This window comes from Zalophus californianus, chromosome 11 (genome assembly GCF_009762305.2).
Source record: "Zalophus californianus isolate mZalCal1 chromosome 11, mZalCal1.pri.v2, whole genome shotgun sequence".
Taxonomy (NCBI): domain Eukaryota; kingdom Metazoa; phylum Chordata; class Mammalia; order Carnivora; family Otariidae; genus Zalophus; species Zalophus californianus.
Window position 1 is genome coordinate 90,018,185 of NC_045605.1, and position 13,060 is coordinate 90,031,244.

Below are 13,060 nucleotides of genomic sequence, written 5' to 3' on the forward strand. Positions count from 1 at the left end.
AATATATACAAAAAATTGCACATCATTAGTCATTAAGCAATGCAAATTAAAAGCAAGATGAGATACCATTGCCTGCCCATTATAATGGCTAAAATTAAAAGATTGGTCATATAGAATGTTGGTAAGGATGTGGGGCAAATGGATCTTGCCTAGATTATGTATGGGAATGAAAAATGGAACAATCACTTTGGAAAACTGTCAGTTTCATAAAAATTTATGATATACTTTTCATAACCAAACCATTGTAATCCTAGGTATTTGCTTAAGAAATAGAAACATTTGTCCAAACAGAGAACTTATATGAATGTCAATAGCAATTGTATTTGTGATAGCAAAAACGGGAAACAATACTGATGTCCATCAACAAGTAAATGTTTTACACAAAATATGATATATCCATATGATCAAATACTATTGGACAATAAAGCAAAAAAAATAAGTTACTAATATATGTACCATATTTGATTCTCAAAATCGTTAAGTTGATGGAAGAAATCATACAGACATAAATATGCACATGCACACAATCAGAAAATAAATGTATAATTTTATTTATAACAAAGTTAAAAATCATGGTATAAAGCAGATTCATAGTTGCTTAAAGACCAAGGGTGGAGTGAAAGCTGGACTACAAAGAAACACAGGAATATTAGAGTTGACAGACATTTTGTATTTGCGGTAGTGATTTCCTAGGTGTATAAAACTGTCAAAATATATAGAATTATGTAATTTAGAAAGATGCAAATTATTGTGTATAAACTATTCTTCAGTATATTTTAAAAAGATAACTTTTTGTTTCATGTAATAATAGAAGCAAGGTATTGGGTGATTACAGCATGTGGATAAAGAGAATGAATGACAGCTTTGCCAAAGGGGATGGGAAGGAAAATTTTAGAATACTGTTATGTACTACATATGAAGCAATACATGTGAAAATGTTGCTAAATTAGTTAAAATATATAATACATGCTATAGGATTACCACTAAAACTATTTTTAAAGAAATATAATTTAGACTTCTGCCTATCCCCCCACCCTTACCCCCTCTGGACCATGCTCTAACCCCAACCTGCTCAACTAGGTTGAAACCCCGCTGGGTCCAAAATGCCAGCTCACCACTCTTCTCTCATGAACCCTGACACCAAACTCATTGGAAACATGACACTGTTGCCTAACACAGGTCAGTTCAAAGGACCTGCGCCTAGAGAGACAAAAGATACAGATATTGTAGATGAGGCCATCTACTACTTCAAGGCCAATGTCCTCTTCAAAAACTATGAGATTAAGAATGAAGCTGATAGAACCTTGATATATATAACTCTCTACATTTCTGAGTACCTAAAAAAAAAAATCAAAAACAAAAACAAAAAACCTCCAAAAGTGCAATTCCAAAAGACAAAGTGAGAAAGAAATGTATATACAGGGAATCTAATTTTCCCATTCCTGGAGAGCCTGGTTTTCCCTTAATGCAATTTATACTAAACCTGCAAACAAGAAGATGAGGTGATGAGCAGCAGCTGAGACAAGAGACTGGACTGACTTCGTGGGAAAGTTTTTCACTCTCAGAATGATAAACCCAGCAAGTGCTGGACTTGCTTTGTGAAGAGACAGTTCATGAACAAGAGGGCCTCAGGACTTGGACAGTAAAAGGAGCCTGGGCAGACACTGTTTCCACAGCCATGGGCAGCATTTTACAGCAAGATGCACACAGTTCTTTCCCTATATTCTGATACAGTTTTATATAGAAGAGAGCATGTCTCACTTAAAGAACTCTTGATCAAGAATTTGGGTTGGGGAGGGAAGAATGTGTTGTCAAAGTGTGATTTTAAATGTTCTGCAGTTTGAAGCTGGTGCTTAGTAACAGTAAGTGATAATAAAGAAATTATAACTTTAAAACAAGAAATATAATTTATACTTTAAGGGAGAGATAAAATGAAATCAAAATGTTCAATTAAAAACAGATAAAGACAGGAGAAAAGGAACAATAAAGTTATAAGAAAAAACCCAAAATCAATGAGTATAAAACATTATAAACATGAGAGATAGTAATCCAACTATATCAATACTCAATTTAAATGTGACTTGACTAAATACACCAATTAAAAGATAGGAATCATCAGAGCAGATTAGAAAATAGTACCCAACTCTATTTTGTCTGCAAGAAATACCCTATAAATATAAAGACTGACCTGGGCTAAAAGTAAGGAGATGGAGGAAGACATACCATGCTACAACTAATAATAATAATAAATAATAATATCTGGAATAGCCTTTTTAATTTCAGACAAAACAGACTTGAGAACAAGAAAGGTTATCAGGGATAAAGAGGGACACTGTGTAATGATAAAGGAGTCAATTCTCCAAGATAACACAGAAATCTTCCATGTGTATATACCTAACAAGAAAGCACCAAAACACAGGCGGCAAAAACTGACAGACCTGAAAGGAAATATAGACAAATCTACTATTATAGAGACACAAAATCCACTATGTTAGTAATTAATATATCATGTAGTCGGAAAATTGATAAAGATATAAATTACCTGAACAGAGCTATCAATTAAATTGATCTAATTGTCATTTATACAATACTCCTTCCAACTGTAGCAAAATACACATGCTTCTTAAATTCATATGGAACGTCTGTTTTGATGGATGTTCCATATGAATTTAAGAAGCATGTGTATTTTGCTACACGTGACCTACACATGACTACAATGACCCTCTCCCATTAAGGGTCATACCCTTAATGCATTTAAAAGAATAATGTTAAGGGTTGAAAAGATATGATGAAGCTCTCACCCTGAATTTGAAATAAGGATTTGCAGATACAGTCAAGGTGAGGACACTAGAGTGAGCCCTAATCTAATCTCACTGGTGTGCTTGTAAGAAGGGAACAAGATAGAGACATCGAGGGAGTAAACAGCCAAGTGGAGATGAAGGCAGAGGTGGGAATCATGTTAACCACAAGCCAAGGGACACCAGGGGCTACTGGAGGCTGGGATATCTAAGGAAGTCTTGCTCCTCCCCTTGAGTCTTCAGAGGGAGCATGGCTGACTTTGACCTTCTAACGTCCTAAAATGTGAATGAATAATTTTTTGTTTTTTTAAGCCGTTCCATTTGTGGTACTTTGTTATAGCAGCTCTAGGAAACAGATACAAATAGAAATCATACAAGGGGGCGCCTGGGTGGCTCAGTCGGCTAAGTGTCTGCCTTCACCTCAGGTCATCATCCCAGAGTCCTGGGATTGAGTCCCACATCAGGCTCCCTGCTCCTTGGGAGCCTGCTTCTCCCTCTGCCTCTCTCTCTGTGTCTCTCTGTCTCTTATGAATAAATAAATAAAAATCTTTAAAAAAAAAAAGAAATCATACAAGGTGTATTCTCTGACCACAATGGAATTAAACTAGAAAATAAGAAAAGAAAGACTGCCAGGATATACACAAATATATGGAAATTAAATGATACATTTCTAAGTAACCCAAGGATCAAAGAAGAAGTCTCAATAGGAATTTAAAAAGTATATTTTGAACTAAATGAAAATGAATACACAACTTATCAGAATCTGTGGAATGAAGCAAAAGCATTGTTTAGAGGGAAATCTGTTCCTTTAAATGAATACTTAAGAAAATAAAGATGAAATATATAAATCAATAACCTAAGTTTTCATCACAGGAAAGTAGAAAAAGAAGGGCAATTTAAGCTGAAAGTAAGTAGGAAGAACAAGATACTAAAATTAAAGGAGAAATCAATGAAATTTAAAACAAGACAACCATAGAGAAAATCAACAAAATCTCAAGCTAGTTCTTAGAGACGATCAATAACATTGATATATCTGTACTCAAGTTAACCAATTGGGAAAAGGAGAAGAGAGAGACAGAGAGAAAGTCAGGAGAGAGAAGAAAAAAAGACAAAACACAGATTATCACAAATGAGAAGAGGTCATCACTAATGACCCCACAGACATTAAAACAATAATAAAGGAATGTTTTCTACAAATATATACCCACACATTTGTAATTTATATGAAAAGGAACAATTCTTGAAGGACACAAACTACCAAAACTCAAATAAGGGAAAATAGATAACCAGAAAGATCCTATATCTATTATAGTAATTGAAAAAAAATTAATAACCTTCCAATAAAGAAAGTACAAAGCACAGATGGTTTGACTGGCAAATTCCACTAAATATTTAAATAAGAAATCATCCTAATTGTCCAAACTTTGTTCAAGAAGATAGAAGCAGCAGAAACACATCTTACCTTGTTCTTATGAGGCCAGCATTACCCTAATCCAAAATCAGATAAAAAGAAAATTTCAAAAGAAAAAATCCAAAGACCAATATCTCTACTAAACATAGTTGCATAAATTCGCAACAAATATCTATATCAACTCCAATAATACAGAGAAATAATTATATACCACAACCAAGTTGGTAATTCCAGGTTTGGAAGGCAGGTTTCACATTAAAAAATCAATTAATGTAATTTACCACATCAAAAAGTTTAAAAAAAAAAGCATTTAATTTTATTAAGGTTTTAATTTCAATTCTAGTGTACTTAACATACAGTGTTATGTTATTTTCAGGTATATAATATAGTGATTCAACACTTCCATTCCCTCCTGTGAAAAAATATAAACAATTATATTTACCTTAATATTGCAGCAGTTCCTTTACTTTGCAACCCTTATCTCCTCCCAAAAAGTCTACACACATAAAATTATTTCTCAGATCTGAATGCTCTCTCATATTACTTTCTGATTGGGTGATCTGTAACAGAACAATGATTTCACTATATTAAGGATCCCTGGATGGCTGGTAGGGGGAGAAGTTGAGGTGAGAGTTTAGTTGGAAAGCTTAAAGATCAACTTTAGACCTCAAATAATGTTTCTGAAAATTGATACAATTGCCTAGTGCATAGTTTGAGTACTTAATCTCTAAGGCAAAATCTCATTGCTTTGGAAGAGTAAACAAAATCTCAGCCATTATGTAAGTATGTTGTATACTTATATACAACTCTCCAGAGTATACTGTAATTGAACATTATATACCAAGTCTCTGTTTTGCATATTTTTCTTATATAAATTATTCCTCTATGAATGATACCTGTCTAGTCACACATATCTGGGTGTATCACATATATAATGTGTTAAAGGCTCATTAAACAGACCAAAACATGAATTTCAGGAAGTGTTGCATGTAGTTTGTGCCAAGTTACCATAAGTTTCCATTTTAGTTCCCTGAAAAATCCTAAAAGAGTACTGCTTCCAACAGAGGGGCTATAGAAATCCAATACCATCACAGAGGATTTTGAAAAATGGCTCAAGAGCTTTGAATATTTGTATTGGATTCATTTGCCATCTAAATCATGAGAGGACTGGAATAGAGCAGCTCTAAAATGTAATCTTATGCATTCTCTGTGAAAGGAAATTCCAAAATTGAAGCAGGCATCACTAAGAATGTCCTTCAAATAGGGTCAAAGGATATTGAGGAAGCAGGGCCTAAGCACATCTCTTGTTTCAATTCTTGGAACACCATGAGCTCCTGACTTTTGTCAGTTGCAACTTGCCAATCGCACCTTGCCCACCTCCTGAATACATCCTTCTACTTTGGACCAAAATCAAGATAGCACAGGTTAGCTGAATAGCCAATCCTATATCAGATCATTTAACTCTGTCAGCACCACTCATGATTGTTATCCCAGTTATGTAACCTTGTGGTTTTGCCTTTGAATTTCATTCAACTATGTCCTTCCTAGATTGCGTCCCTCACACCCCAGATAAATGCTTTTAGTTGCTTTACAGCCTCCTCTTAGTCAATCTGATTCCAAAAAGTATAGAGTGCAGTGTTAAATTAATTAAACAAGGAATCCATTAGACTGAGGTGGTGCTTTATATAAGCAAACCAAAATGTAAGTCTGTAAATGCCTCAAGGTTGTAAAATCAAAACATTAAGGATAACCAATCACAAATAGTCAACTAGTCTTTAAGAGGTAGCCAATCAAATATTTCCCTTCTTTGCATTTTTTTTTTTTTAATTAAGTCTTTCCCCAGGCTCCATGTAGGTGGAAACGCTCCTAACCACTTCCAGTTTGGCACTGCCCAATTTCAATAGACTTGTGCTCAAATAAACTCTTAAAATTTCTAATATGCTATAGTTTATCTTTTTAATCTTATCTTTTTTTTTTCTGCCTTACTGTATTTGTTAACAGTTCACAGCACGGGAAAGGAAAGAAGAGGACTTCCCCAAACAGTAATACTATCATTCCTCAAATCACATAACTCAGTTTCAAAATGAGACTGAAAACCCCAATTTCTTTACTTCAAGTTCAGGGCTTTACAAGCATGTTGCAGGTTGAACTGTTATGCTTCGAGTCATCAATGGTCCTCAGAGATTCTGGGATAACCATGAAAGCAAAATCCTGTGAAGATTTATATAGATCACAGGACACTCTCTTTTCTCCAGGCAGGGAAGAATAGAAACATTTGCTATCCATGCTTTCCTGGCAGGCAGTGTCCTTTATGTCATGTTTAGCAAGCAGAACTTGATGTTCTGATTATTGCAAGATTTCTGAAGCTCAAACCAACAACTTTATTTTGAGAGTTCTAAGGTGCTTAATACTACAATACCAGAAGGAAACGTAGAGCAGTATTAACTTCCTAAAATACCAAGAATGAGAAATATGAGTGATAAATAGAAAATAAAAGAATGAATTAATCTAATTAGGAAGAAATATGGAAATTCTATATGCAGAAATATGTAGGGGGACAAAGAATACTCCATAGGTAATTCTTGGATCACCAGTAATAAATGTTGAGTGTGTTAGCATATTCTAGTCTTTGTGCTTACTTTAGTATTTGATCCTCTCTTTTCAGTATGTACCAACTTCCTACCTTACAGCTAGGAACTAATAGAGTCATACAATATTCCTGATTTTAGGATAACAGAATGCAGAACCCTTGCTGAAAATGACTGTGAAAGATCTACAGATGAAGCCAACATGACCTTGCATACATTCAAGGCCAGCAGTCAAAATCTTTATTTACCCCTTTATGATATCTCTGGATGTCAACGGATTCCCAAAACATTTCTCAAGTTGTGGATGTTCTTTAAAACTACTTCAAATTATTTCAGTCTTTTCTCTTGAATTCTCCTAAGATGGAGGGAAAACCAGAGTCTAATTTATAACTCTGAAGACCGGGACCTAATTTATAACTGAAGTTCGCTGGAGATTTTAAGAGACAGCAGTCTCAGCTCACCGGCTGCTGAATGAAAGGTCCTTTTTTATTTTTTAGAAACAAACATATTACAGTCATGTTTAGCCCAGCTGGGGAAGCCTAATGTAGCTTGAAATAAGTTTTGTTATGAAGTAGTGATTCTGAGTCGGAATGCCTAGTCTTGCTGGCCAGGGGTGTTTACAGAGCCTAGCACCATCTTGGGAGAAAAAATTTGAAATAAAGGCATGCATTGTAAGGGATTATAAATAATGGCCTCAGCTGCAACCACAGGGCTTGGTTTAATTTTGTTTGTGGCTCTTTCTGTGCAGTACTTCCTTTCTCTGTGTTGCTAACTTGAGCTTCTTTGGTTTCCATAGTATACCCCCAGGGAATTTCTCTTCTACTTGGTGTTTGGCTTCCGATTATTGATTTCTGGTCTTACTCTGTGTCATAAACCCATTTTATACTGAATATCACTGAAAGGTATTAGAGAGTCTATTTGAAGAATCAGTTTGTCAGCCTTCTCTTTTTCCCCAAACTGGATAAAGGCTTGAGCTTCTAAAATGTAGCAATTCCCCTAAAGGAATCAGAATAAATCCTTAAGAGCAAACAGTCACAAATACTTTGCAAGTAAATGCTAAAAAAGTACATTTGACCTGACATTTTAAAATCACCTCAAAAGCAATGAAAAACAAGTCTATCTATAATGATTAGCTAAACTTTTAAATTAGTGATTACTGATGGGCTTACTATGTAATTTAAAATACTATTTAAAAAAATAGTCTTGGGGCGCCTGGGTGGTTCAGTTAGATAAGCGTCAGATTCTTGGTTTTGGCTCAGGTCATGATCTCAGGGTCGTAGAATGGAGCCCTGTGATGGGCTTCGCACTCAGTGCAGAGTCCGCTTCAGATTCTCTCTCCCTCTCCCTCCCTCTCACTCTCTATCTCTCTCTCTCTCTCTCTCAAATAAATAAGTAAAATCTTTAAAAACAATAGTGTTAATAAGTTTTAGAGACAAAAATTAGCGTACAGACTATTGTGTAAGGCACTATGGGTATTGCATGGAATAGAATGGAATGGACTGAAGTTAACAGTTTGGCATCTAGTCCTAGGATTTATTCAGACGCTATGTGACCTTGGGCAAATCAGTTCATCTTTCTGGGTAAATACTTTCTTAGCAGCATTTTAATGAGAGCTCTAACATATTACAGGTATATGGTAGGCACTATCATTTTTCCTATTTTTAAATGAGAAAACTGAAGCACAGGGGGTCTAAGTGACATAAACAGGATCACACAATTAGTAGGAGAATTAATCCTATTATTTAGCTCTTAAGTCCAAAACCAGCGCCTGCTCTCTTAACCAAGATGGGGTATGTCATTTGAATCAAATAACCTACATGTATAGAAAAGTAGACTGAGGTTAAGTAACTCACTGAAGGACATTTAGCTATTTGGTAGCATCATTAAGACCTATATCTTGTGTTCTTTTCTCAAATATAACAAAACTATAAAAATGTTTATATTTTCATGACTCAGAAAGAGAATAAAATCAAATACTATAAATTCTCACAAAAATAAGCATAAACATTGTAATGTACACTTCAGATTTTCTCAAATGACTTGAAAATATTTGTGAGGAAATTTAATCTTATTTTCAGTGTTTATTATCAATAGTGTTGATTGTTCATTTAGGATAAAAGATGTATAAAAAATCAACCCTTGCTTATAATAATTAATGTGAGTTACTAAATGGTGATTTACGCATTTACAGATGCATCACACACTTCTTGCGCCCTCTCCCCCTCCCCAACCCCATCCGCATAAGATTCCACAGTATTTGTCTTCTACTCTGGCCATTTTTGTTATAACCTGTTTCATTCAGCTCTGACCCCATCTTGCCTCAGCTGAGCCTCCTTTTTTGGTCCCAGCTTGTTTCTGAAGCTTCAGTTTAGGACAGGCATCTTTTGGGAACCACTGACATTCGCACATCTGTAATTTGGGAAGGCAGTACTTGTCCAGTGGGGGAATGATGCTCATCTGTGCTGGAGTCATTTCGCCAAATAAACTTCAAACGTGATTCTTTGATTTGATTTCCTCTTTCTGTGGAAATCCCAGCATAGACATGAGGTTAGAAGGTCTAGATGCTATATTTTTTATGAATTTGCCCTCAATTCTACCTCTATCAGGAGGGAACATACTATAATTTCAAAGTTTTTATGGACACTCTCATCCTTGAATAAGTTTAATTCTGAAGTTCTTTACAAATAATCAGTTGAAAGTATTGTTTGTCAAACTCTTCATAATTCTTTGATGCTCTGCATTGGATTAAATATAAATATATATATATATATAGACACACACACATTTTTCAAAACATAATATATCAAGACATAAAATATATTGTAAGTAAAATACATATCAAAATAAAACTACTCAATTTTACAACATATATATCTGTGTACATATCATGCATACACAGAGTATATAATAACACATATTTTATACATGGAAAATAATGTTTTAGTAAACCTATTCTTTTGAGACTATATTACATCAAAAATTAAAGGATGCCATGAAACAAGTCAATGGGTTTTATAAATAGTTTCTTCCTTATTTGTTGCAGGGCTGAGCAATATCCAGAACTCATGGCCTTGCTTCCAGACATTTGTGGTCCCTTTCATCTGCTGAATGATTGTCAGGGCATCTCTCTTTTGGTGACTAAGGGCAGATGAGAAAGGCTTCATGCTTATCGTTCAAAGCTAAGATGGTAATGTTCAGAGTCAGAGGTGCTGAAAAGCAGGCAATGATCTATCCCTCTTTATTGCTTTTCTCAAAAAAGAAAGTGAGAATCCATGATAACCTACAAAAATAATTTTAATTTTTCTGATTTTGGACATTGAGGCTGGTTTCTTCCTATTATTAAATATTGAATTATTTAAATATTCAAATGATTAAAATATGAAGAAGAGTATGAATAATTTCTAAAGAAATGTGCCTAAAGCACAAGAAATTTAGAGATCTTATGTTCACTGTTTTTGAAGATAAGCAGACTATTTTGGTAGATGTATACTGATTATGGTATAACTTTAATAATATTAATATTAATGATAAAATTAGCATAACAAAAATTGTATGAACTTTTAAAAACATTTATGGAACATAACACTATGCACTAAGCTTTCATGTAAACTCTTAACATCTAATTTCTAATTAATCCTCATACATCCTATTTGTTATATTATTATCCCTGTTTTGAACACTATAGTATGTACTTGGCATCCTTACAAAATTCCAATATTGACTTTCTAGTGATTGCATACACACTATCAGTTAGGCATATTATTACCACTGTTCTCAAAATGAGAAAAACGAAGCATAGGAAGATTAAATTATATGCCTAAAGTCATATAGCAAGTAAGTGATGGAAGCATGATGCAAGCCAGGTCGTCTGACTACAGACTTAGTGTTACGCACTGAATTATAGGGATCAGGACTATTTGTGTCATTTCATAAGTTTATACTGTAACATTTTGGGTAATGGAATCTTGGGCTTAAGACGGAATTGTTTTCCCAAGGGTCTCCTAAAAAAAATTGCACGCCAAATGCAGATATTGATAGAAATTCATAATTGTTTTTATTTTGTGTTCTTTGCTTTTTGTATTTCCAAATTCTCTATAATGAACATGGTTACTTTTGTAATAAAACCAATCATTAGAATATATTTAAGTGTCAGGCGCCTGGATGGCTCAGTCGGGTGGGCATCCAATTCTTAATTTCGGCTCCAGTCATGATCTCAGAGTGGTGGGATCAAGCCCCAAGTGGGGCTCCCCGCCCAGCAGAAAGTCTGCTTCTCTCCTTCTCCCTCTGCCTTTGCCCCTGCTTGAGCACACACTCTCTCTCTGAAATGAATAAATAAATCTTTAAAAAAATAATATATTTTAATGTCATAGAGCTATGGCAAAAATCTAACAAAATAAATCTGTAAAGTACACCACAGTTAAAGTGGCATCCTTATGATCATAACCTAATTATAATTTTTGTGACTTTATAATAAGTAAGTTGCTGTGTTATACATACCAACCAACTGTGTATGACTTGATGGAATATTAAAATACTAAATCTATGGATTTAATGTTTGCCACGCTATTTAATTTAATTGTGAAAATTATTTGATCTACAACCTTTTGCTGTTATTCTTCTGTCATAATTGACATCTCATATTATAAAAGTTATCAACAAAATGGTATATTTAAATTGTATAACACAATTATATATGCAACAGTTATCTAAATGCCTCTAAAACAAAATCTCTTACTATATACAATAATTTTTATATATTTATAATCTCTTTTGACAAAGTTATGTTTCATATAAATGAATGTGGCATACTTACATCTTAAGAACATATTTTGATCTTAATAACGATTAAAAGACTGAGTGTCAGGGGCTACTGGGTGGCTCAGTCGGTTAAGCATCTGCCTTCGGCTCAGGTCATGATCCCAGGGTTCTGGGATGGAGCCCCACATTGGGCTTCCTGCTTGGCAGGAGCCTGCTTCTCCCTCTCCTCCCAGCTTGTGCTCTCTCTTGCTATCTCTGTCACTATCTGTCTGTCTCTCAAATAAATAAATAAAATCTTAAAAAAAAGACTGTCAATAATTTTCTTCCACTGTGAAACCCTAGTGGTAGCTTTCCTTTACTAATTAATGATGCATATATTAACTATTTCATTTTCCCCCAAATATTTAACTGTGGATAGGAGAAAAATCTCAAAGTACATATTCCTTCAGTTCAGTTCAGTTAGTATAGTTGTTTTTACTTTTAGCTAACTAAAGTACTTTTTATATAAGGTTTCCATTTCAATATGTGGCAAGATTTACATGTCAATTAAATTAGCGTTCTCTCTACCATCTTTGGGTTCTATCTATAATGCATTGTGCAAAGTTGTAGCAGAAATATGACTTTGATGGTTTATGTCTCTCCTTGCTGGTACCTAGTCTTTGTCCCTCTATGTCTCTGTTTTGGTCAGTAAATGTTACTACTTCATCCCTCTCTGCCTTACCTCTATGTCTGTCCAGGCCAGTTCATTTTTTCAAGTGGCTTATATGTTTCTCTTTGGGTACTAGAAACTCAGTGAGGCTATTTATGGGGCTTCACAACTTACTCAACACATAAGAAATGATTACACTTCTTTCTGATCATTGTGGGGAAAAGTAGGACTTCTGTGTACCCCATTTTCAAATTCATCTGCCTAAAGATATTACTTAGCCATTTTTAATTGGCTGAATGATATGCTGCACTAAAAAAATGTGAGACCCTTTTACAGACCTGGGACACACACATGCAGAGCTTTCTGATCTCCTCTACTTTTAGTTCCTTAAATTCAGTATGGAGATTCTGCATGTCATACTAACGTTGGGCCAGTAGAAATGATTGTCAAATAATTGAGTTATTGCTGGAATAATGCAACATATATATGAAATGAATTAATTATTTAACCAACATATAGACATATAACACTCTCTTTATATTCTTTCCCATTTAATAAAACCTAGTAGTCTTCTATCCTTAAATATTTTGTAACATAGGATCATCAAAAGCATGATCAAAGATAAGACTAAGTTTGAGATGACATCGGTAAGGTGAAATCATGTGAAAATGTGTTTTCTTGATCAATAATCCATATCTTTATAATTTTTTGAATCAATGTATTAATCAATTTAATATACCAACTTTAGAATTTCAGCAATCTAAATATATAACACTTTCTTCTCATTATATCACAAATTAGGGACTATGTTCCTAACAAGATGTCTGAGTCCTTCAGTATGAAACCGTGCAATTTC

At 34.3% G+C, this 13,060-nt stretch overlaps 1 pseudogene; it reads left to right on the forward strand.

Annotated features, from left to right (window-relative positions):
* The first annotated feature begins 1,103 nt into the window (after positions 1 to 1,103).
* On the forward strand, positions 1,104 to 1,646 carry LOC113915342 (annotated as a pseudogene).
* The last annotated feature ends 11,414 nt before the right edge of the window (positions 1,647 to 13,060 follow it).